General features: G+C 44.4%; 1 protein-coding gene across 4 annotated transcripts in view; it reads left to right on the forward strand.

Moving 5' to 3' along the window:
• Fndc3b (fibronectin type III domain containing 3B) overlaps positions 1-24,925 on the forward strand; it is a 288,258-nt gene that overhangs the window by 132,529 nt on the left and 130,804 nt on the right. The window lies entirely within an intron of this gene.

Genomic DNA, 24,925 nt, shown 5'->3' on the forward strand with positions numbered 1-24,925 from the left:
TCTAGGGGACACAAACATGGCAAAAATTGGAAACACAGGCTTCACTCCTTTCCCGCAAATCTTATGAAAAGCATCAGCCATGCATATGTTCCTGTGTTTGTAAACTTCTTCTTTTGAAAATGTAGGTATTGCGATCCTATTTGTATGGATCTTACTCTGTGTTCAGAGCATCCTACCCTCCTGCCTCAGCCTCCCTGGTACTGGGATTAGAGAAGTGTACTCCAGTTCTGGCTAGATTGCACTAAAAGAAAAAAAAGTCATCTCTTTTTAATAATTTTTTTAAAAAAATAATGAAAATGTGTTACACAATCACTTGACCCCTTTGTGTCTGTTCAGTACTAATAATATGCAGATAATAAAATAATTGCTTTATTTGCATATGCATTGACTCTCGGAGCCTCGTTTGAGTAGTGATGCTATGTGCTTTGTTTGTCACCATCCCAATGTGATGCCCGAGACGCTGTCATAGGTGGACATTAGAGAAATGATGACGTGTACATAGCATGGACTGATTCTCAAGTATGTTTGTGGTAGAAACAGCAGTGAAACTGAATAGAAATGCACGAGCTTGTCAGTTGTATAACTCTCAAATTAACTCTGATGAGTGGTGGTCCAAAGATACATTCCAGGTATATTTGACCAAGCTCTATATGTGTATTACCATTAATCTCGTTACGTGTATTACCATTAATTAGAACTCACCAAGCATGGTGGCACACGCCTTTAATCCCAGCACTTGGGAAGCAGAGGCAGGGGATCTCTGTGAGTTTGAGGCCCGCCTGGTCTGTATCTCAACTTCCCGGACAGCCATTGCTACATACAGAGACCCTATCTCAAATAATAATAATAATAATAATCAAAAGAAACCCAACAAAATTAGAGCTCAACCTAAAGAATGTACATTGAGTTATACTTAGCACATCTTTTGTATTAGCTTTTCCACCATACCTTTTACTTCATGTTTGCTCATTATGTGTTTGCCCATACGTATATGTGTATATGTGCACACCAGTGTTTTGGTGTCCGCAGAGATCAGAGGACAGCTAGTTGGAGTCACTTCTTTCCTGCCTCCATGTGCTCGGCAGTGAGCACCTTTTACTCACTGAGCCCTGTCAGCAGCCTCCCGCTTTTATTTTGAAGCAGCATTTTATCCCCAGCAGCCTAGCAGTTTCTCCTGGTTAGAGTGGTGAAGTCAGTGGGGCTGGAGTCTGGGACTTTTACTGCCCGCCCTGCATGGCCTGCGCTTGGACCTTTGTTCTAGATCCCCCAGGGCCAGTGCACCCTCTCTGTGGGTGTGAAGCTCTGCATGCACCCTTCCTTCACAGTCCTTTTAGTGCTGTCCGCTCATTTTCTTTCTGACATGGTTTTATTCTGTTTATCACCATTTCTCTGCTGGATGTTTTCCTTACCTACTGGAAGAGGGGCCCTTGGAATGGAGGACAGGATAGCATTTAGAACATATTTGCTATGTTTTCATTCCATTATATTAATATTTGCTATGGAGAAACAGTAACCATGCCTAAATAATACATTTTGATCACAATAATGTGATGTTCACAGTTGCTTCTAATTTTTAAAACATAATTTACTTTTTCTATCATGGTTATGTTTTAAAAGAGAGAATACAGAAGTTTTTAATTGCAATATTGTCATGGTAACAATATTAGTTGTCACGATGAGGATAGGGTTGTAGGGGCTCACAGTTCATCTCTGTCCCTGGATTGCCCTTCATAGGTAATTGGCTGCTTTTCATTCCAAATTTTCTGTGGCAGGGTGCTCTTATCTCAACCAGTGATCACCATGGCAACAAGGTACTCTGTCCTGTTTTTGGAGCACGAAAGTGGTGCTGCCTTATCTCTAATAATAAGTGATGTTCCAGAAAATCAGAGCTTTTGAAGATGTGTTATTTTTTGCTTCTTTAAAAATTATGCAATATAGTCACATTCCTGACATTCAAAATCTATATTCCCTGACACCGACACTGGTCTTGCTCACTAGCTGCGTCTGTTGTGCACATCGAGAAGCTCAATGAAGTTAGTGGCTTCAACAAGTTTGTTGGAACTCGCAACAGTGGGGATTTGAGTCTAAGCCAGGTCGCCTGCCTTTAGGTCCTTATGTTAGACCATGCCACCATCCCTGTGGGGCCCCTTAGCACAGGCCTCGGAGAAATTCCTCGGAGAAATCCTTCAAAGATTGTGCCTCAGGGCACACAGACTGGAAGAGTAGATGACCACCGTGCTGTTGGGGATGAGGGCACAAGGTAGAAATGCGCAGACATTCAGCTGGCCAGATGCCGGGCCCTGACTTTTCAAACTAGATAGTTTCCCTGTTAGTGCAGACTGCATACAGGTGAGCCAGAGGTAGGGCAGCGTTCAGAATGAGGGCGAGTTTCCTCCGAACAGTGGACATCTGATCGCAGCAGCATCTCCACCGTTTCAGGAGGGAAGCCCTCCCTTTTGTGTGGATCCATCTTTAAATCTGTGCTGGTAAATGTTGGTAGGAGTGGACAGTTAGTTCATCTGCAATCGTTAGGCTTGCTTAGTGTAACATCCTAGAGAGACGGTGTGGCAGGAAATTAAAGCCTTCTCTGCTTTGCTTAACCCCTTGTTCTTCAGCATAGGGGAAAGCTGGGGCTGAGTTTGTATCCTGCACCACAGACTATCTTGTGGCACCTAAGACGTCATCTGGCTTCAGAAGGAAGTGGTTCCCTTAGGGTAAAACCGGCTCCCTGTGTGTTCAGGACCAAGGGGCCTAGGCCCAGAGCAGCTGGATAACCTTCCTGTCCCGGGTTATAGAGTCAGGATGACTGGAGCTTCTGCCAGAGCCTGAGGAGGGTTGGGGGAGGGGAGGGGAGGGGAGGGAGGGGGAGGGAGGGTGACGGAGGGGGGAGGGAGTTTGTTTTTAGTTATTTAACACCCGCTTTACCTGGCTGGGGTTTTACTCCTTGTCTCCATCAATCACGGGAGAACTGAGGCCGTTCTCACCCTGTCCCGTGCTGTCAACAGGAGAGCCCAGTTTCTCACGAACTAGGCAAACCATCCAAACGAAGGGTCCAACTTGATACTTCTTTGTGTTATTGTTTAAATTGTTTTTATTTTCAATTGGCATATAAAATAACGGGTTTCATTGTGGCATCAAACTTTTGTCTAATTTCCCCTCATAGTCTGTTCTACAGGAAAAGTTAGCTGTGTACAGCCCTGCCAACTCCTAGGCAGTTCACTGAGGTTGACTGGTGTGCTCACCAGAGTCGCTCAGGTCCTGGGGGGCGGGGTGGTGCTCTGTGGGTTAGCCTGCTCTGTCCCGAAATGAAGCCAAGATGGCCCAGGGGCCATGGATGTCACCAGACCTCCAGTTTCTTCCCACTTAACCTTCATAGTTCCTACTTTGAGGGGATAAGAAATTCAGCATTGAGTTCAGAGGGAAGAGGAGGTTGGGTGGCAGAAGTCTTGCTGTTGTAATCCAAATCAGTTTAGGTTGATTAAACTAGCTGCTCTAGTTTAGGTTGACTTTGCAGTTTCAAGGATCCTCCCATAAAGAACCCAGAAGCTCTAGGGCTGACTGGGCTAACGGGTTTTGTTGCAGAGCACTGGGGCTCTTTAGTATCGGTTCCTGTGCTCTTATCCAGTGCAGATTCTTTAAATCCCAAACTCGGAGAAGTATATACACAGCATTTGGTATCATAAAGAATGCTGCTCATTGGCCAGTGACCAGCATCTAAATGTGCAGTGGGCTTGTGAGCTCTTATTTCTGCCCTTCTCATCTGGTTTCTCTAAACCGATACTTTGTGTTTTTTTTTTTTTTTTTTTGAATTTTGGGCCTCAATCTTTCTTCTCTGTGTTTTTTATGCCATCTAACTGCTTGGACACTCAGAAGTTTTTGGCGATTTTTAGTTTGCTAGTCTCAAGTATAAGAGAGTTGCAAGACCGCTTCTGTGTGGCAGAGGGTTCCACGCATGGTTCTTAGCAGGCTGCCTCTGTGGAGTGCTTCTTATTTTCTTGACTTGCAACCTTCTTCATGGGGTCTTCTCCATGTGAGCAACAAATAGTGGAAAAAATGGTTACATTTTAGGGTCAACACTGAGGCTATGTTTGGCACCTCTACTGCCTGTCCTCAGTCCAAGAGGGGCAGGGACTTTGAATTTGGAAGCCTGATTTGTTGGTCCTTCTTGGTGAGGTGTCTTTGCTTTTCTAGTGCTGGCATTCTGAGTTGGAAAGAAAGAGGTTTTTGATTTCTAAAAAGGTCCCCATGTGTGAGAATAGCAGCAAGTTATTGTCACAAAAGAAGCATCAACAGTCTTTCCAAAACTGTATCATCCTTTGAAAAAAAGAACTACAGTGAGCAACAAACAGTGAGTGGAAAAAATGGTTACATTTTAGGGTCAAGACTGGTTTACAGGTGAGCAGACAAAAGTTTACAACCATGCCTGGAGCTATGCATTTGTAACTGAATACTGATGGATACATTTATTTACCCAACAGCCATTGCTGAAGGTTCAGAGTTTGCAGGTGCTCCAGAGGCCTCTTGAGAACCCTGTAAAAGTAATGGAAACGTAAAGTGGGGCTCTTGTCTGAGCAGGCTCACCCATCTAGAGAGGAAGGCATGGACATGCGTGTAGCACACGTGATGTAAAGTGGGGCTCTTGTCTAAGCAGGCTCACCCATCTAGAGAGGAAGGCATGGACATGCATGTAGCACACGTGATGTAAAGTGGGGCTCTTGTCTAAGCAGGCTCACCCATCTAGAGAGGAAGGCATGGACATGCGTGTAGCACACGTGATGTAAAGTGGGGCTCTTGTTTAAGCAGGCTCACCCATCTAGAGAGGAAGGCATGGACAGTCAAGAGAGGAAGGCACGGACAGGCGTGTAGCACACATGTGATGATGGTCACATTGAATCATAAGGCCTGTGAGTCTTTAGGAATATTCCGTCACAGAGTGGGACAGACTGAGAAGAGGCTCCAAGCATGAAACAGTAACATTTGTGGAACACAGTGCTTTTTATGAGTTAGAGATCTCATGACATTAATCCCCTTCTTGAGTTTCTTCATAGCAGAGGTACAGTTACACCTAGGCCTGTAGTGCATGTAATTCTTGATTGAGATTCAAAATAGACATATTTCAGCTCATACAGTATGTGATGTTTATTTTTGACACTTTCATTCATACAAATTCTGGATTTGTGTCTCTTAGTATGGCGAACATTTATTAGTCTTCTGTAATATGTAGGCAAATGGCTATGCACATTCATAGCAAACTGCCATTCTTTTGTTTCTCAGGGATTTGGAATGAATTTGAAACCATTATAACTTTATTTTTAAAAAGGGTTATTGGCTTGTGAAATGGAATTTAGAATCCTTGGTGGCTTTGTTTTGTCATTTTCAAATGATGCCTCACAACTCCTGTGTTGGCCTACAAAAGAGTTCCACAGTAGCCTGGAATGGAGCTTCAGTCGGTAAAGCTGAGACTCTGAATCTCAGGGTTGTGGGTTCGAGCCCCACGTTGGGCATACAGAAGAGTTCCACAGTATCCCAGAATGGAGTATAACAAAGGTTTATTTATTAGGGGATGAACTCACAGAAAGAGTAGTGATTTGTAGTCGTCTGTGTGCGCTGGGAACTGGACCCAAATCCAGCAGCCAAGAGGCTCAAGGCAGGCTTTTTGTCGGCATTTGTAGTATATGTGACCACGCTCAAAGTGGGCTGGCATCTTAAAGGCTATTGAGTCCCCCAACACTCCTAGAAAGTCCACTCATCGAAATGATCTGAGATACTTATAACTCTGTAGGAGAATAATCTATGGAAAGAATATAATTTTGAGCATAAACCTGGCTTCATGTGAAAAGAAAGGTATTACAAACATTTGGAAGAATTAGAACTGATTGTAAACACCAGCACCAAAGAATCCGAGAACAACATGTATTCATAGATGGATTGCATGGGACTTTGCCAGTTTGGGGTTACCTTGAGCCTATAGATTTAATGAGTTTAAAATGTTGCTCTGGCCTCGACTGAGAGTGGGCAGCCTAATTCTCACACCATGGTGAATGGTTACTGTGACTACCCTGTTGCTAAGAAACCTGCTATGCTCTTGAGTTGCCTTGGTGAGGAAATGACTCCTTTAGACTCCTTAGCTGGGTGGTTGCTAACCAGAGCTATGAGGAACCTTACAGAATTTGTTTTCCAGGTCACAAATAAATCTTGATCAGGAGAAAAACCAACCTGAGTTTGTGAAAACCGACAGAAAGCAAAGTCCAAGTTATTGTAAGTTAAGTCATGACTCAGACGTCAGATCAGTGATAGAACAGAGCCATCCTTGCTAGTAGTGAGCCCAGCAACTGTGGGCTAGGCATGTGTTCCCTGCCCCACACTCTGCATTTATTAGTGGTCTCGGGAGCATGTATGGGATGCAGAGAGGAATGATAGACGGAGATGGTGAGGAAGAAAGTATGAAATTATTTTTGTCAGTTGGTATCAGAATTTATGAAATGATCCAGCACTTTATAAAAAAACAAGTGTTGTACCATATAGCGTCTTTATTTTATTTTTACTGTGCCAAGCTTGATTTTGAAACTCCCACCATATTGGTAACAGGGGTAAGTATGGCCCCTTGTGCCTGTGACTACTACAGTGCTTCCTCAGCTTCATCTCTTGGTTCTTTCTTGTCACTTTGCAAAGATCTCCCTTTTACCCCGTTTGACTGACACCATTGCCAATCTGCTCCCATGGATGCTGTATTCCTAGGACCAGCACTCTGCCACAGATGCTGTGTTCCTAGGATCAGCGCTCTGCCGTGGATGCTGTGTTCCTAGGACCAGCATTTTGTACCTCTCACTTCGTTATGTGAGCCTCCTCTGCTCCCCGCTCAGATGTCTCCCTGTCCCACTCTGGCTCAGTTTCCCCGTGTTAGGTATCTCCAGTGGGGGAGAAGGAGCAGGAAGAGAAAGAAGACAAGAACTGTTTGTGTTTTTAGCCTGCCAAGTGAGGGCAAGTAGAGCTGCCCCAAGTACACCATCATCCTGGTCGCACCTTGGAAAAAATTCAGTTGTTCCAGTCACGTGAATCACAGCTGAAGTGCTTTCTCCCTTTGTACACTCGTGTTTTTAGTTAAAGGGTTATTACGGGGGCAGGCATTGCCACCATAATCTCCTCACTGTGCACACAGGCAGAGTCTGAGTCTGAATAGCCCTTGTTAGCTAAGCCCAGCTTCTTGGTGGGTTTATAGGAACAGAACTTCATAAATTCTCATGCTCGTGTACTTGAGTGGCCGTTTACTCTGACCCTGTTCTTAGAGCGCCTTGCTTCTGCCAGTCCCTGACAGTTGCCACAGGGAAGAGCTCTTGGTACCTTCTTTTGGGAACCAGACCCAGAGTCTATGTCCTGACAAAGCACCTCGCAGGGAAGGCTCACACAGGACAGAGCTTTCCTGTTTCATCTTGGCTAGTCTCCATGCCCTTGGAGTCAGTCAGTCAGTCAGTCAGTCAGTCTCTTTTCTTCCCTGCCACGCTCTGTGTGTGCTCTTGCGTGTACAGGTGCACATGTGTGTGCATGTGCCTAGAGACCAGAGGTCAACCTTTAGTGCCCTACAGCTTTTAGCTTTCATTAACTTTTTTTTTTGACATGGGGTTTCCTAAATGGCTGACCCACTCATTCAGCTAGACACGCTGGCCCGGGAATCCCAGGAATACTCCTAGCTCCATCATCCGTGCTCTGTGGTTACAAGCATTTATCACTAGTGACTTCTACCATAATTTTTAGGGGTAAAATCCAGAGTTCCGTGGTAGCTGAGCCATCTCTCCCAACCTTTTCTTTCTCTGTAAAAAGAGAAAATGACACTGTTAGTTACTTTCATGCCACAAAGACAGCGTATGCAGTGGGGTGGCCCTTTGCTTAACTCCAGCAGCACCGTGGCCAGTTCCTTGGTAAGTGACCTCCTGAGAAAGAGCAGCAGTCCTTGGGTGACTTGTCTCCCCCAGATTCCCTGCAGTTGGCCAGCAGCCTCCAGCCAGGTCATGAACCCTCATTCTAGACTATTCTCTGCACGAAGTTTTGATGACATGAGCTGCCCTGTTCTCCAGAGTTTCTCACCCTCCTGTCTGCGAGCGCTGTGTGCTGGCAGCTGTTTAACAGATGTTAATGTCTTCATCGTCTCTGTGGTAAAGGTACCATTTAACCAGCAAATGCATGAAATGCCCAGATAAAGCTGACTTTCAAATGTACAAAATATATATTTTTAGTGCCTTTCTCATGCAGTGTCTGGAACATTCTGGTGTGAACTCCTTGTAGTGCATTGGCAGCTTGGTGCTAACTGGGTGCGACTTATCTTTTACCTGGCAACCCTCTTTAATTTTTTTGATGATGTTATATCTTGGCTAGAAGTTATATTTAGAATTTCATATCCATGCATGCATATATACATATGTACTCACATACATGTATATATGATTAGTTTCTGAAAATTGACTCTTTGGGATAGGGAGATGCTTTAGTGGGTCAAAGTACTTGCCTGCATTCCTAAGGTCCATAGCTTGAAACCCTAGGGCCCACAAAAAGGCTGTAATCTCTGGGTTTCTGCAGGGATATAGGAGACAAAGACCGGAAGCTAACAGTCAGGCATCTGGTATACTCAGCAAGACAGTAGGGTCCCATCTCAGAGTATGAGGATGCCTGTGGGCATGTTACGGGAGGGGATGGGTGCAGATTGGTCTGTCTGAGGATGTCTGTGTGTATCTTATGGGAGATGTGGGCAGACTTGTCTGTATGAGGATGACTGTGGGCATCTTATGGAAGGAGAAGGTGTGGGTGCAGACTGGTCTGTCTGAGGATGCCCGTGTGCATCTTATGGGAGGAGGCATGTTTGACAGAGCACTCTCCTTGGATGTCTCCTGTTTGGTCTGTGTCACCTCTGGCATGTTCTCCAAGAAGACGAGTGAACTCCAGACAGTACAGTAACGCCCCTCCCACGTGGGTACACTCTCTTCACGGCCCTTTCTCACTTGGGTCAGTGAATACCCTCTTGTAGAGGCAAGCGGTTATTTCCCTGCCTGTTATAAGCCAGGACTTCTGCAAGTTGTAGGATTCATCAGGTCTCTTTCCAGAGGATGAAGGGTTTGCCTTATTGTAAAGTTTTAGAGTTGTCTTCATAACTGCTTGTTGCCGAGTGAGCGGATTCCTAGCTGGGTCCTCTGTTCTAACGCTTGCGGTTCATCTTTGACAGGGCTCAGGCCTCTGACTCTAACAAGCATTACTTGAAAATGCATTCTTCATTTGTCTCTGGCAGAACCAGGAATTGTTATTTAAGACTTTGTAGTCGCTTAGTGCAGGGATTGGCATGCTGATTCTGGCAAGGACAAGAAGATGTCGTGCTTTGAGGACATATAGTCCTGCTGCATGTATTCTGTATTTCTCTTATAGCTCTTTAAAAGTATGAAAGCTGTTTGCTTATTCTGTGTACAAAAGGCCACTGACCTGCCGTCGTTTTCCCAGTTAGAATGTTCTCTTTAAAATACATTTGTGGGAGTTGTCTGGACTCTGACATTTTCCCTTTACACATTGCATTGATGGGGAAGCAACACTTAAAGTAATGAGAATGTCTTCAAGACTGTGAGGCCCCTTATGCCCTGGAAGAGACGGCCTTTCTTTCTTCTCTCCTTCTCCTCTATCATTACCCTATCTTCAAAGTGAAAACCTTGGAAATCCTTTGCTTGTTTGCAATGCTGGCAACTGGACTCAGAGCCTTGTGAGCACTAGGCAAATCCCCACCCACTGAGCTAGGGCCCAGGTTGTCCAAATTTTAGTCCTTGCCTCTGTGTTAACAAAAGCCTATTGTGCTAGGTTTCTGGCATTGGGTATACTGGTAGCTGCAGCAGGTCGTGCCCAGCACACAGAGCCCAGGCAAGCGCGTGCTCTGTGTGCGTCGACTTGTTTGTGTCTTGGATGACTGGCCGAAAGTGGGTTGAGTGGGACTTTTATCCAGAATTTCTGTCTTTCATTTCATTCTGTATGATCGTTTTAGTGAAGCCGAGTACGGATTTTCTTCTGCAAATCTGTATGGAAAGAGGAACTACATCCACAGAGGAACATAACCTGACCAGGATTTGCTTAGCTTTCACGTACTCATTTTCTCCTTTGATCTTATGTCCTGCTTGCAGCACTACCAACACCTCTGCTCCCGAGCTCCCGAGTAGCCTCCATGATCCTTTGCTTTCCAGCCGCGTCCTAGCTGCCCGGCATGCAGCTTCCTAGTCCTTCCTTGTCTGTTACTATACAGATGGAAATCGGGGTGTTTCCCATCACCCTTGTCCTTTCAGAACTTTACAAATGATTTTTGGCCCCAGTGCAATTGTAAATAGATGGGCATAGTTTCTAGGAAAGCAGTTGGGACCCACTAAATTGTGACTTTGGGAACAAAGACGTTTTGTTTAGAAAGATTGTCCCAAATTGGAGTTGGAGTCTGAAAAAGGGGCCTAGAACGTCTCCCTCTTTCTTCTCTGAACCCGTTGGGAAGCTGGTGTTTGCTGAGTGGATGGGCCTTGCTCACTGTCCAAACAGGTCTCTGTTTGCCAACTGGGAACATATTGCCGCCTCTGTGAGGCACTCCATCACGCCTTGAATGGATCCTGTTGTGTTCAGACTTTCTGAGTCAAAGCGAGGGAGAGAGGAATATTTCTTTCAGGCCTCACTATAGCATCCTTTCAGGCATTCACTATATGTAGCATCCAGGGTCTCATCAGGCCCTTAGAAGCCAAACATGGAGCGGAGGCACTTCTCAAGGGGAGTGAGAAAGCAGTGGAGAGAACAGAAGAAATGAAGAGACAGCTCCATTGAAACGCGTTTTTGCTAGCTCCTTGTAGCCAGTTTTTGTAAATAAACAGGTTCATTTAGCAAATAGAATTGTATCAATAGTTCTGATTTTTCCTAAGCAAAATAAAACTTCCTGCAGGGATCTTCCAAGGAATGGTGTGTCTCTGCTCTCTTGGATCTGGCATACCCCGAAGCACAGTAGTGCCCTGCCACCACATAGAATACGCTTGTCATGTACTACTGAGTAGATGTTAGATTTTCATCAGCCTGAAGAATTCTCAGGCGTGAAGGCTTTCTAATATAAAGGAGTTCCTGTTGCTTTGTAAACACCCCTTTATATTTCAGAGTTTATGGTACACAAGAATGAAATGAAATGTGTTTTCTGATGTCACATTCTGTACTGAAGTCTGTGGTAATTGTATGTTCTGGTAAAGTCTAGTATTTGCTATATAAATTGAGATCTTGATGTATGGGAAAACATTGCTATCCCCGATGGTTAGCCATCGTTCTGGTTTTTAAAATCAAGAAGTCTTGTTGAGTAGGGCAGGGCAGCAGTTCTCTTGATAGACCGTCTCTGAGAGCACACAACAAGATGCTTATTTATTTTGACCTGAATAGGCTACTAAGTACCTGTTATTGCTCTGGGCGAGTTTTGCTTGGCATTTTGGAGAAAACACAGGGGGCTTTCTGTAGCTGACTGCAAGATCCAAGTGGTTTCACGAGTGTAGAGGAGAGTCTCATTCAGCAGTAAAACTGCCTGGTCTCCTCAGTGAGTCCTCACTCTTGATGCGCTCAGCTGGTGTAAACAGTTCTTGGCTCACTCTGTAGGCAAAGCACTTGCTATTTTCCTTATCTAGTAACACCTGTACCCGGAAGTGTGCAGTTCCAAAGCCTTGATGTCTTGTCTCTGGACTGTATCGGCTAGGCCAGGAGAGGAAGGTCTGCTCCAGCTGTGGCTGTGATGATGACACCAGCTAGCTGAGCTGGCCAGCTGAGCGCGTGAGCACTTGATGCATGCCATCTCATTGGCTGAAACAGTACCAGTCTGGAGAGACTGATTCTAGGGGGGGGGGGGGGGGGGCGGGGCAGTTGTTCTCACCGGAATGCCTAGGATGTTGAAGTATCTGAATTTTAAGTGTTGTGTGACTTTACTAACTGAGCCTCCCAAACCTGAAAATTCAGATCCAGAGCTTTAAAGCATCGTCAGTGCTCACACATTGTTGACCTTGAAACATTTAGGTTCTAGAACACTTTGGATTAGGGATGGGGGAGACTGAGGCATAGACAGAGGCTTAGTAACAGGCCCAGGGTGGAGTGTGAGGTGAAATCTGTAGGGGTGTGGTCTTGGCACCTGTGCTGCAGTGGTGCACTGGGGACTGGCCAGCGAAGACCACTGTGCTCTTCTCGACCAGGACTGTATGCATCTCCCCTGAGGGTTTGGAATGTGTAGTTCACTGTAGGTTTTGGGTCTATCGATACTCAGAATCTAGCATTTATGAAGCTAAGATCACCTTAAATACTGTATTCAGTAGGTGAATCAATCTTTCTGTTTTTATTGTGGAAATAAGTTTACTGCTTAATTCTTTCCCTGTTGTTGATTATAAATTAATTGAATTGTGTTGTGGTCTGATAGGTAAAGCTGGCCATTTCAGTTTGCTCAGAGCTCATTGGCAGTTTGAGTTTGAGCTTCAAATAAATTGTTCATTATAAAGTATCTGAGAGCAAAGTCAGGAGGTATGTGTGTGCCTGTGTGTATGTATGCACGCACATAGAAAGCAATATATATGGTATGTAAATTGTGCAACCATGTATTTCTACATGATAGAAAGAGAATAGAGTATTTGCATAGCGTTTTGACTTTGTGCGTGCGTGTGTGTGTGTGCATGTGTGTGTGTGTGTCTGTGGACAGAGAGAACTTTTCCAGACTGTTTTTACTACTGCACAGTCATACGATTATTGGAGAGTGTAACTCGCTCTTCTCAAGGGGACATAAGGCTAACTGCACTTGGCTGGTCTGAGGTGACTTTCTGAGGTGTGACATGAGTGGCAGTGGTGCCAGTCATCTGAGGTACTCAAGGCATTCTTGTGAGCACCTGTCAAAGGAAGTCCTGTGGCTCTTCTGCAGGGGATTAGGTTCCCAAATAGCTGGGAACCTAATAGCCAAACATTAATATAGTTCTAGGAGCTCATCAGAAACCGAAATTTGTTGTGAAATGTATTTATAGTGATCTAGTTTGAAAAAATCCATTGTAAAGAAATAAAATTGGATCATAATATATTGTAATTTTTTGTAATTTATAAGCATTGTATAATTTGTTTTTGCAAACTTGTTGAATACAAAGAACTTCTTCAGATGTTTTAGCTGAACTGATTTATTTTCAAGTTTTGTCTTTTGTAGGAGAAATTATAGTGTAGAAGGGAACCGTGGTTTTCTGCTGGAACCCTTGTTTTGAGCTTTCCGCTCTTCTCTCAAGCTTTCCTGCTTGCGCCCATTCGGGCCTGCCTCTGGCCTACAGAGCGAGGGTGCCCTCACCACAGACGTGCCAACGCCAACACTCTAGCTCCACCCGAGACTGCTACAGTCTCTTAGCTGCTCTTAGCTGCTTGCTGGCCTTCCCAGATACATATGGGTTCACCTGCAGAGGTGGCCAGGATGTTAATTACCATGAAAAGCTGAAGAGATACGAAGCGTTTTGTTGAGTATCACTTTGTACCCTAGGCACCCAGAAGTAGAAATGGAGGTGCTTTACGATGTTATTGCTGTCTCTCTCTGTGAGTGTCAAGCAGACCAGGCGTTTTAAAGTTTCCTCTCTTGATCCCTTCTTAGCAGAAGTTTTGCACAACCTTGGTACATAGGTATTTAAACCAGGGATACAAACCAGACATGACCTGGTAAGAAGTATATTTATATAATTCTTCAGTGTACACATAATTTTACCATTTACTAAAGACAAGCAAATGTGCATATTAATGAAATAGATATGCTTGGTTTATTTTTCCAAATAAAGAATTAGCCTGGCTAAATATTTGAGGTGGCCTTATATAAGTATCTACAAGGTTTCTCGTAGTCAATTGATACTTTTATTTTTAAAGTTGTCAGTGCAGACAATGTTACATAAATATGTAGTACGAAGTAGCAGAAATGTGTTTAGAGTCAATTTAGAAATGGATGAAAATTCTCTTCTAAACCTGGACATTTAATAACATTTGAAAGTGAAATTCAAATCAGCAATCCAGACAAGGGTTTTAAAATTCAAACATGCTACCACTTCCATCTAAACACATGCTGAAGATTTGTGGTAGGAAAATATAAAGTCTTTTCCCCATAATTTGACCCTTGTGTTTCTCTAAGAGCAGAAAACTTCATTTCTTCATTGAAGTCACCACGTTCCTCATATGCTTTCTTTTCTGCTCTGAGCCCAGGCGCCTCAGGCCATGGTTGTTGGCATGGACGGCATGACAGCCCTCTCTGTGCAAAGTTGTGCATTTGGAACCAAGGCTACAGTAAAGCCACGTGATGCTGCCTGCCCAAGAGTTACCAGAAACGGCTAGGATTCACTGTGTTTGAGTTCACGTGAAAGCCTTTCACCCTTGCCCAGTTCTTCTGACTCCCCACACAGTGTCTCGCCCCACAGTGAGGGATGCTGGGAAATTAGCAACAGGGTTTGCAAGGGAAGAAGAGTGACCAGAACAGCCTGTGGATCATGTATCAAGTTTGAACACACACACACACACACACACACACACACACACACACACACGCATATACAGTTTGTGTGTCAGAGAGTGGGGTTTACTATTCCTTCAGTCTACTTTTGTTTAGTAGGTTTTGATAAGCTGTATTTCCTCAGATCTAGTAAAATTGAAACACTGGTACCTTAGCAAAACTCCAACATTTATATACTCTACCCCTGTACTCTAGTCTTTAAGGGAAAGACTTGGTTTTCGCTCCTTGAAGCCTCTGAGCTGTGAAGAACTTTCTCCTCTGTGACTGACATTGGTAGGAACAGTGTGATTGGGTCTGGGGATGAAGAGAAGCAGAGTGCGCTGGAGCACAAGTAAGAGAATCTAGCAGTTTTCCCAGCCACTACCGGGGCAGTAGTAGCCGGAACTAACTGTGGTTAGAGCTGTCCTAGACAGGTGCACACTCTCCACCCTCAGACAGCAATACCTGTGTCTACTTTAAGCCCGTCCCATATATCCCTCTCCTAGAAGGTAGGGGTATAGTGTGTTATTGTACGTGGCAAACCAATGGAGAAGATAGTATCGTTTAGTGGAAAGTACTTAATGATTCCCTGGTTCAGTGAGACTAAGAAGATACTGGATTTCTAAAAGTGTGGAATAAAACTGTGTTATTTTTATTGTTGTGAATCAGAGTTTTAGGAACTGCACACACTCATAAGACATGTAACATTTTGATACTGTTAGGCCTGCTGCAGGATCGTGGGCGACCCCTGTCTTCCTAGCTGCCACTCTATCCAGATATCAGCCTCCTTTGTCGAGTTACTGTGGCCAGAGATCTGATCCACTGTGTGTACTTTCAAGACATGAAACAGCCATTCAGGGGCCAGCCTTCAATTTCGAGAGTACTGAGACTGCTAGTGTGTTGCTGCGTTCCCCTATCGACAGAAACATGTTATGATTTTACTGACTGATCCTGGACTCAGGAGACTATGCCGCTACCATACAAGCATGAAAGGCTGTGCTCACATCCTCAGCAGCCAATAGCAGCCAAGCTTGGTAGAATGTGTGGTAACCCCAGCACCGGGGGTTGAAAACAGGTGGATCCTTGGAGCTCATTGGGTAGCTGGTCCACCCAGTTGGAGAGCATCAGGCTCTGTGATTCCCTTTCTCGGAAAACCAGGTAGGAAGTGATTAAGGAAGACACTTTGAATTGACTTACTGGCCTCTGCACAGGCACACATGAATATGTACAGAACCAAATGGTCCTAAAGGTCCATTAGTGCATCCTACAGACATGTATATGCGTGTTCATATACACATGCATGTGTACAGAACCTCGTGAGTACATCAGTACATCTACATACACACATGTTCAACACATGTACATGTGTACAGAACCACATGAGTACATCAGTACATCTACATACACACACATGTTCAACACATGTAAAGAACCACATGAACACATTAGTACATCCTATAGATGCATATAATAATATGCTCAAATAATTTTCTGAAAGACTATTATTGCTTGTCTGTTTTGTACTTAGGCTCATTTTTTTTGTATTGAACTATCACAAGGAGCTAATAATCATTGAAAGAAAGGCAATAATTACAAAGTCTTCTTAATATAGCGCTTATTACTTTATGTTATATAAACTCCCGTTCTGTTGCTATGGAAGCACAGTAATTGATTTATTATGCGGAAAGCTGGGGCACTATTTTTAGACAAATTACACTCATCTCTGTTAGTTGAAGTTATTAAATTAAATATCCATTAACAGGATAAAATTTATGGTACTCTGTTAACATCTTGTTAACTTTTTCTTCTCTGTTTTAAAATACTATACTGAAATTAAGACTTAGCTTATTGGACTTTAAGTAACTACAAATGAACTGTACGTATAGGATCTGTGTGCACCTGTTTTTCATAGTGTTCATGAAGTTTGCTGTTCTTTTGTGCTTGCATTGCTGTGTGTGTTATGTGCAAATGTGTGTCAGTGTGTGTGGTGTGATGTATGTGTGGACGCCGTGGACGCCGAGGACAGCTTTCGGTGTCCGCCCTCGCCTCTCCGCCTTGTTTGGAGACAAGGTCTTTTGCCATCACGTCAGCGAGGCTGTCTAGCTCAAAGCTCTGGAGACTCTCCTGTGTCCTCCCTGCATTTTTCGTAGAAGCTGTGCTTCCAGCTTTGATGCGAGCTCCAGGGAATCTAGACTCAGGTCATAGGCCAGTCCTCTATGCACTGAGCTGTCTCCCTGTCGGTGGATTGTGGTGTTCTTCCTGTTGCCCATCCCTCTAAACTGATGCAGCAGCATCTGCTTCAGAACTAGTGGATCACTTGGTTCTGTCGGGGTGGAGGGGTAGATGGGCAATTTATGAACAGAGGAGCAAACCCAGGAGTCAACATTTTCTAAAGGCCTCAAATTCTCATGTAACAAGCACCCGAGGGTGACAGCAGGAAGGATTATAGGGAATATCAGCCTACAGCCCTTTTCTAGAATCTGTGAGACCAGTGCTTCCAGAATTGGTCACCCAGATGGAATCATAGAAATGCGGGCAAACTCAACGGCAGTCTTGCCTCATCCTCCCAGGAGCTAGTGTTGCAGGTATGAGTCTCCGCACCTGCCTCGTGGGATTGACTTTCGAAAGTGCAGCAGCTGGTGGTCGGGAAATTGCCAGTTGTTTCTGAGATCTAGGGAACAGTGTGCTGGGATGAGAAAGAACTTTTAGTACACACAGGACTCTCTTGGTCATACTGTCACTGAGAAGGTTCCCAGTCAACTGGGCTCAGCTCTCGAGGCCTTTCCGAACTTCCCACCCGTACCCACAATTAGCTGCAGGTCTGCACCTGACTTCAGGCAGCAAGGAGATGGTACAGCCCAGCCTCCTTGCTAGTGCTCTTTATTATCCAGTTCCCAGTCTGCTGTTACCCCCTTCACGACCAGAGTGTGCAGCCCTGGCTGTGCAATCATGGACTGACTGTAGGAACTCATGTTTCTTGCTGGCTTATTTTATGTGGTTTAGCAAAGGCGGAGATGGCAAATTTCGTGGAACTAGTCATCAAGCCTGTTACTCCCAGGTCGTGGCCATTGGGCACCTTCGAGAATTTTTATTAGCAAGTATAATGCCTTTGTAAAATTTAAGTTCATTTTAGAAAATGACTGGATTGAGGGATAGCTTCCATTAGTGACAGTGGGTGCTTTCCTGCAAGGGTAAAGCAAGGGGCTTTTGTTGTTGTTGTTTTGTTTTTTTCTGGCTGTCCTAAAATTCACTTTGTAGACCAGGCTGACCTCAGACTCACAGAGATCCCAGTGCTGGAATTAAAGTCGTTCACCACTACCACCTGGCCTCCCTGTTTTGATACAAGGTCATATAACCCTTGCTGGCCTGGAACTTGCTCTGTAGTTAAGGATAACCTTGAACTCCTAAACTTCTTGGATCTACTTTCTGAATGCTGGGATTACAGGAATGGGCTAACATGCCATGTTGATGCAGTCCTAGGATCGAACTCAGGCTTCTTCGTGCTAGGCGGGCACTCTACTGAGTGAGCCACAAGCTCCTGTTCCTCATTCCCTTTTGTGACCCTTCCAGAGAGTGGAGCAAGCTGCTGGGAGAGATGGCTGTAACTCCCTTAGGAGCCCCAAGCACTCAGAGTGGTGAGCTCTGCTCTCACGATGCCCTGTCAAAACTCTCCTGCGTTGCCCCATGATAAACAATCTATCTTTTTGATTCTTTACTACCCAGATTATAAACTTGAATAGTATTCTTTAACAACATTGTTTGCATGTTAACTCATAATGTGATTCAAATGTAATTGAAATACCCTTATTTCATAGGGGCAACGTTGGAAAGCTTTTTACAATGTGTAAGATCACTAGAGCACCCATTTCTTCACACCATTTCTAGAAACCCTCCTTGAGTCAACATCAGGTGAACAGTGAATGTTCCTTTGCCCAGCACGGTGTATGAGGAGCATCTTTCTACTTGATACCCCAGTAGGCAGCAGACAAGCATCCTGGGAGGAGCTGGCTTTAAACTGAGCCCCACAAGTCTGGCCTCTGGTACTTACATGGATGGAGGGAAGGCAGCCCACTTGTGGTCCCATCATTTGGACAGTGGAGGTGGGGAAGTCCCAAGGCAAGTGGGCTAACCATGCTAGCCAAATCAGTCATCCAGTGAGAGACCAAAACTCAGATTTAAGTTGGAGAGTGATTGGGGAGTGCATGTAAGGATGGTCTCTGGCCTCCACATGTGTGTGTCCACACAGTCGTATGCACTGTATGCACACATCCCTCATGCAAGGACAGATGGACACACACTCACACATGCGCATGGCTTTGACGTGCTTTTTGTCTCAGTTGTGATTATTGCACACAGGGATTGTAGATGTGCAGTGTCCCTCAGAAGCCCTTCCTCATCCACCAGAAATCCTTTCTCTGCACTGTTGAATTGCATCTGTGTCATTCTTCAGAGATCTGAAGTGTACAGGGTCCTGGCTCCCCTGTAAACAGGTAATCCATGGACATACTCCATCCCCAGTCTCACATGGAAGACCAATCCAGGAAGTCTGAGTTTCCATGCTGCTGGCACATCAGATAAGATGGTGCCAGATGTTTTACATGCGCACACAGTGCTGGTGAGCCTCATTCCTAACGTGGGTTCGAAGCATGAAGAACAGGACCCCACAATTTCAGAAATCGGCTTGATTCAAGTTGGGAGTGAAAATGAACCGTCTTTCGTTTTCCCAAAAATCAACCTGCACCTTTTCCCTTGGGTCTTCTTCCTTACTCCTTCATGGTTTCTGTTGCTTAGACATACCAAGAACATCTGCTAGAGACATCTGGACTGTAAGCGCAGACCATGCTGAGACTTAGTTGTGGTAATAGGGGCGGCGGGACTGCGTTCCCAGCACCCCGGCCGCCTGCTCGGCTAGCTTATGCCCCAAAATAATTACACAGACACTGTATTCTTTTAAGCACTGCTTGGCCCTTTAGCTCTAGCACTTACAGGCTAATTCTCACATCCCGATCAACCCATCTCTAATAATCTGTGAGCACCGGTCTTACCGGGAAAGGTTCAGCATGTCTAACCTGGCGGCTTGCTTCATGGCGTGTGTCTGCCCAGGAGCCGGGAGCATGGCGTCTCTCCCAGGCGCTGCCATGCTCCCGAGAGAGCTGTGGAGTCTCTGAGCTCACTTCCTCTTTCTCCCAGCGTTCTGTTCTGTTTACTCCTCCCACCTATCCTCTAACCAATAAAATGGGCCAGGGCAGTTCCTTTATTAGCCAATGACCTTCCTCCATCACTTAGTATCTGTCACAAACCTCAGAGCCCCTCCTTCCTTGCATAGCTCTTTGTGCCTTGCTGATTTCTGTTCTTTTCTCCACAGTTAAGAATGGAGATGCTCCCCCTTTTTTTTAATGTCACTGTACCATGGGCTTCCTGTATAGCCTGACCCTATATTGGATGTAACAAAGGTGTGCCAAATTCAGGAACATGCCAAAGAGAGTTTGGAAGCCTGGAGTTCAAGATTCCATCACAGGCTTCTCCCTGGGGCCTGATCTCTTTGGAGAGTCTTAAGGCTTTGTTTTCATAGTTCTGAATTTAAATCCAGTTCTTTGAAACCTGTGTTAGTACAGTGTTCGTGCAGCAAATGGCTCACCTACTCCTTTATTGTTCGCTGCCAGTGTGAGGGCCTTAAATATTCCTCAGCTGCTTTAAGAGTAATTGCTACCTTGCAACCCCAAAGCTGTTTGCCTCTTAAAAAAAATGCTGAGCCTTGTGTGGTAGTTGGTTGTTTTTATGGATCTGTTATTGAATCCGGGAAACTTTTCTTTCCACATCTTGCATAATGCTTATTGAACTGAAATCAATAAAATATTTACTGATGTATTGTAGTAGGATATATTCACAAGGAACTATGTCGATTTTTCTAAAACACCGAAGTCTAAGGCGATTTGATAATAAGTGATGTAGATAGATGTCTTGAGTTTATTTAAGCAAAAGGAAGTTGAGATTTGAGCCCCAAGTCTTATGTGAGAGCTAAACCCTCATCTTTTGTTGCCTTGTTTTACAACTCAGTTCTTAGAGGAGTGCTTTGAAAGGAAATTTAGATTTTAAACTAACAGGGCAGACTGACCACAGACTCCGAGCCCCATCTTCTCAGAATAGAAGATGGCAGACAGACCATGGGTCCTAATCCCTGTCTTCTGAGAAGATGACAGTGTCCTGCTTCTGAATTCCCTGCCCCACAAAGCATGGGTTCTTGGTAGAGATTTACCTGAGGAGGAAACTCCAGGAAGCCTTTGCTGTTATGGTTGTTCGCTTTTAAGAACAGTGGTTGGGCCAGAGTAGAAATTCTTGTCAGAAAGCCAGTGTTGAGTGTAGGAGAGCCACTTTCAGAAAGCAAGGACTGGCCCTTTGACATCCAGCTGTCCCAGCACACTGAGACAGCTAGGCACACCCAACTCTCGAAGGTTTCCTAGAAGCTGGAACGAGAACAGGGAATTTTGGGAGATAGGGAGTTGTGATCAGGGATATAGGGATACCAAATGAAGGAAAACAACCACCTCTTGCTTTTTTGTTTCTCGTTGTCTAAATTATAATTTACGTATTTGTATTTTTTTATATATTTGAAACAGGATATAATTTTGCAGCTAAAATAGAAGTACTGGGAGAAAAAACTGAAGGGCAAAACAAGTTACTTGCTCTCTTGGTTTCTGTGGCTGGTGCTTCTGCTGGAATTCTTTTCCTTCAGATCATTTGGTCCTCTCTTAGATGCAGTGTTAAAGTTGCCGAGTCACCAGACTTGCAGAGGTGCTGTTGAGTCCCACTGTCCTGTCCTCAGAGCAACCCCTGGAATTATCAGGTGCTCTCCTCTTGAGGAAACTGCAGCAGCAGAGGCCAGACACAAACAAGCTTCTGTCAGGATAGGGCTCTATTCTGCAAGTCAACTTTTGGTCTTTGGGAAGAAACCGTATGTTGGAGAGAGCAGTATGCCTTCTCCACTTTGCTGTTGCCAAAGGGATGTGCTCAGTGCCTAGCATCTGAAATGACAGTTTGAGAAGACACGAGCTTGCATCAGTGCTTGAGGCCTTATTAACTTATCTGTGTGTCCACCCTGAAGCCATTAGCTGCTTGCAGATGGGATGTTCCAGTCTCTACCTAGCAGTGTTTGGAACTAGCATTGCCCCAGTATGCCCTACATCTTTGTGTTCAAGTTCTGCTGTCTTACCTGTCATTGGTTATATGCATAGTGTTTTATTTGTAGTATTACTATTTTCAGTAAAGTGAATGCATGTATAGTTAGTTATTTTTAGTTTCTTGGCATTTACCTAGTTTCTGTGCTATGTGAACACCATCTCTGTCTAAACGTTTTCATCACTGCTGGAGAAACTCTCTATCCATCGGGCAGCTGTTTGGTAACCCCCGGTCCTCTTCTGCTTCCCTTCCCTGCCTCTACTCTTGTCGCCATCAATCAGTTCTGCCGGCGTGGATTAATTATTATTCCTTACATACTGGGGATCAAAACCAGAGCCTCACACATGGTCAGCAAGCATTGACTCACTGAGCTATAACCAGTGTCCCTCTGTGGGTTGATTTTTCTTCCCAATGTCTCATGTAACTAGAGTCACAGACAGTATAAATACCCGACAGTGGTGACTTGAGTGTTTCCGAGGTTCATCCACAGTTGCCTGTCAGTGCTGTGTTGCCTTTTATAGATGATATTATTGCGTTGTTTGCACACCATACGTTTTGCTGGCCTGTTCATCCCCTGGCCCATACTTTGGTTGTGTTTCTTGTCAACAGTGCTACTGTGAACATGCCCATGCATATAGTTATTTGAGTAACTGCTGTAGTACTTTTGGGGTATATAATCGGTAGGGGACTTCATAAACATGTTAGCTAGCTCTGGCTGCCTTGGACCTCACTGTGTAAGCCAAGTTAGCTTCCCATAGACATCAGCTCATAAGATAGTATTGTGCTTCACTTTGTGAGGATGTACAGTTTCCAGCTCTCACTTTGAATTCTCCCCAGCAATATACAAAGTTCAGTTTGTATATTGTTTCTCTGTTTTCATACCAACACACATCTTCTCCACCCCATCCGCATTAACAAAGCTGCCCTGCTGGGCATCAGGAGGCTTTTTGCTGAGGTTTCATCCAAACCCTCCTAACTGACTATGCTGAGCCTTTTCCAAGTGCTGCTTGTGACTCTTGGGATTCTTCTGAGAAATGTCTATTCAGTTCCTCCTCCCATCTTTAAGTTAGCTATTGTATTTTTTCTTTTTTTTGTTGATGTGTAAGAATTCTTTATATTCTAGATAGAAGTCTATTCTCAAATGGGATTTGTATTTTGCCATTATACAGTTTTTATTTTTTTGGTAGTGACTTTAATGCATAAAGGTTTTAATTTTGATTGAGTTCAGTTTTTTCTCTGTGCCTTGTGCTTGTGGCATTGTGCCTGACTCACTTATGGTGTCTCAAAGACTAGGTCTGATTTTCTTCCATGAAAATTAGATCCATGGCCTAATACTCAATGAATATATTTAGTTCTATGATCAGTTTTGAGTTAATCATTACATATGATCTCAAATGGAAGCCCAAGTTCTTTCTTTTTGTCTCTTTGGGATCCATAGCTTGTTTTCTTTTGAGACCGTCAAGCTAGGTAGGTCTGCTTGGCCAGTAACTCACTGTGTAAATCAGGGTGGTCTCAAGCTCGCAAGCAATCCAGTCATCCTACCTATGCTTCATACACGCTGGATTAGAGGAATTAGCATGCCTAGGTGTATGTATGATATTTAAACTTTTTTTACATTTAAATTTTGGGATTTTTTTTGAATTAGCATGCAAAGTAGCAGTTTTCCTTAGGATGTTTTTATCATACTTGGGCCGGTTGATCCTTTTGCTCGTTTGTTAGGGTTCCCTCGAGGAACAGAACGTATAGAATGACTCTAGATAGAGAAAGAGAGTTCATTAGAATAACTTAGAGGCTGTGGCTCAGCTAACCCAGCAATGGCTGACTATGGATGGGAAGTCCACAAATCCAGTAGTTGCTCAGTCCATGACCTGGCTAGCTCAGATGGTCTTCGTACGTGCTGTAGTCCCGAAGAGATATTTGCTCGTTATGATCTTGCTACATTTGCAGGTATTAATGTATTCAGTTTTTAATCCTGCCCTTATGAAGTAGCCATTCTTATTTTCACTTACAACTGTTAAGAAGTGAGGCTCAGAGAGGCTGAATGAGCTCACTGTTCAAGGGCACACAGGTCTGAGACTGGGGGAGCTCATGTTCCTGGAACCTGCTCTCTGGAACCATGTGCATTCATCTTTGGATTTCAAAGGTAGTATGATTCTTTTTAAATGAATCAATTCAAATATGGATTCAAAAAAATGCCTTATGTCTTGATGGCTGTGTTAAAAATGTGGAAGCTGGTGAGGAAGATGAACTTGGAAACCAACACCCTTAGGGGTTACCATATAAGTTTAATTCTACTTAAAAATAAAATGGTGACATCCTTAGTTTTGGTAAGGCCGGGCATAGTGGAAATCAAACTCGGGGTTTTGAAAATGCTCCACCACTGAGTTGTGGTGCACGTCACCCTCTTTTTGGTTTTGGTCACAGACACTCACAAGACCCACCTGGTTTGTGAGTGTAGAGCTCCTCGGAGTTCAGTGACGTGAGGCGTTGTCCATGAACTTACAATGAGCACTCATTTGGGAGTGTCTGTGTTGTCCTTCACTCTTTCTCCCCTTCCGCTGCTTCCCCTTAGCTTGGAGACCTGCTCCTTCGACCCCATTTCCCCACCCTCCGCCCCGCCCTTCCTCTCCTGCCATGGCTGCAGTGCTGTGCTGTGAAAGGCGCATATGCTGTTTTGTAAATGCAGTGATTGGGTGGCAGGGTGGTCTCCATTTGCCAAGTAAAGTGGCAGATTTCTCACTGCCAGCAGCTCAACACCCACCAGGAGAAAGCAAATAAACAGCACAGTGCTAGGAGCCAGGAAGTGGCATCTCATAGAGAAACACATAGGTTTGGGGGAAGTTGCTAACTCCATAGGAGAGCTAGGAGCCAGGAAGTGGCATCTCATAGAGAAACACATAGGTTTGGGGGGAGTTGCTAACTCCATAGGAGAGCTAGCTATGGACGGGAAGTTCTAAGGTTCCTTCACTTGGGAAATTGTTGGATTGTAGGTTCCTTGTATGGAAGTCAAGTTGTTTTTGGTGTATGGCAGTTTTTCTGTGATGAAACATTAACCCAAACTATCTGTTTAGGTAACTGTTAACCTTGCCATTCATTAGATTGCCTACTCATGTGATTAGGATTCGTTGGTAGATTGCTTGGGTAGCATGCACAAAACCCTGGTAGGATCCCTAGTATTGCGTAAAACTGGGCGTAGTGGGAGTTCCAGACCAGCCTGGACTACATGAGACCCTGTCTCCAAAACAA

The sequence above is a fragment of the Microtus oregoni genome, unplaced genomic scaffold (assembly GCF_018167655.1).
Source record: "Microtus oregoni isolate MIOR12 unplaced genomic scaffold, Mior012 000010F_ref0000083, whole genome shotgun sequence".
Lineage (NCBI taxonomy): Eukaryota > Metazoa > Chordata > Mammalia > Rodentia > Cricetidae > Microtus > Microtus oregoni.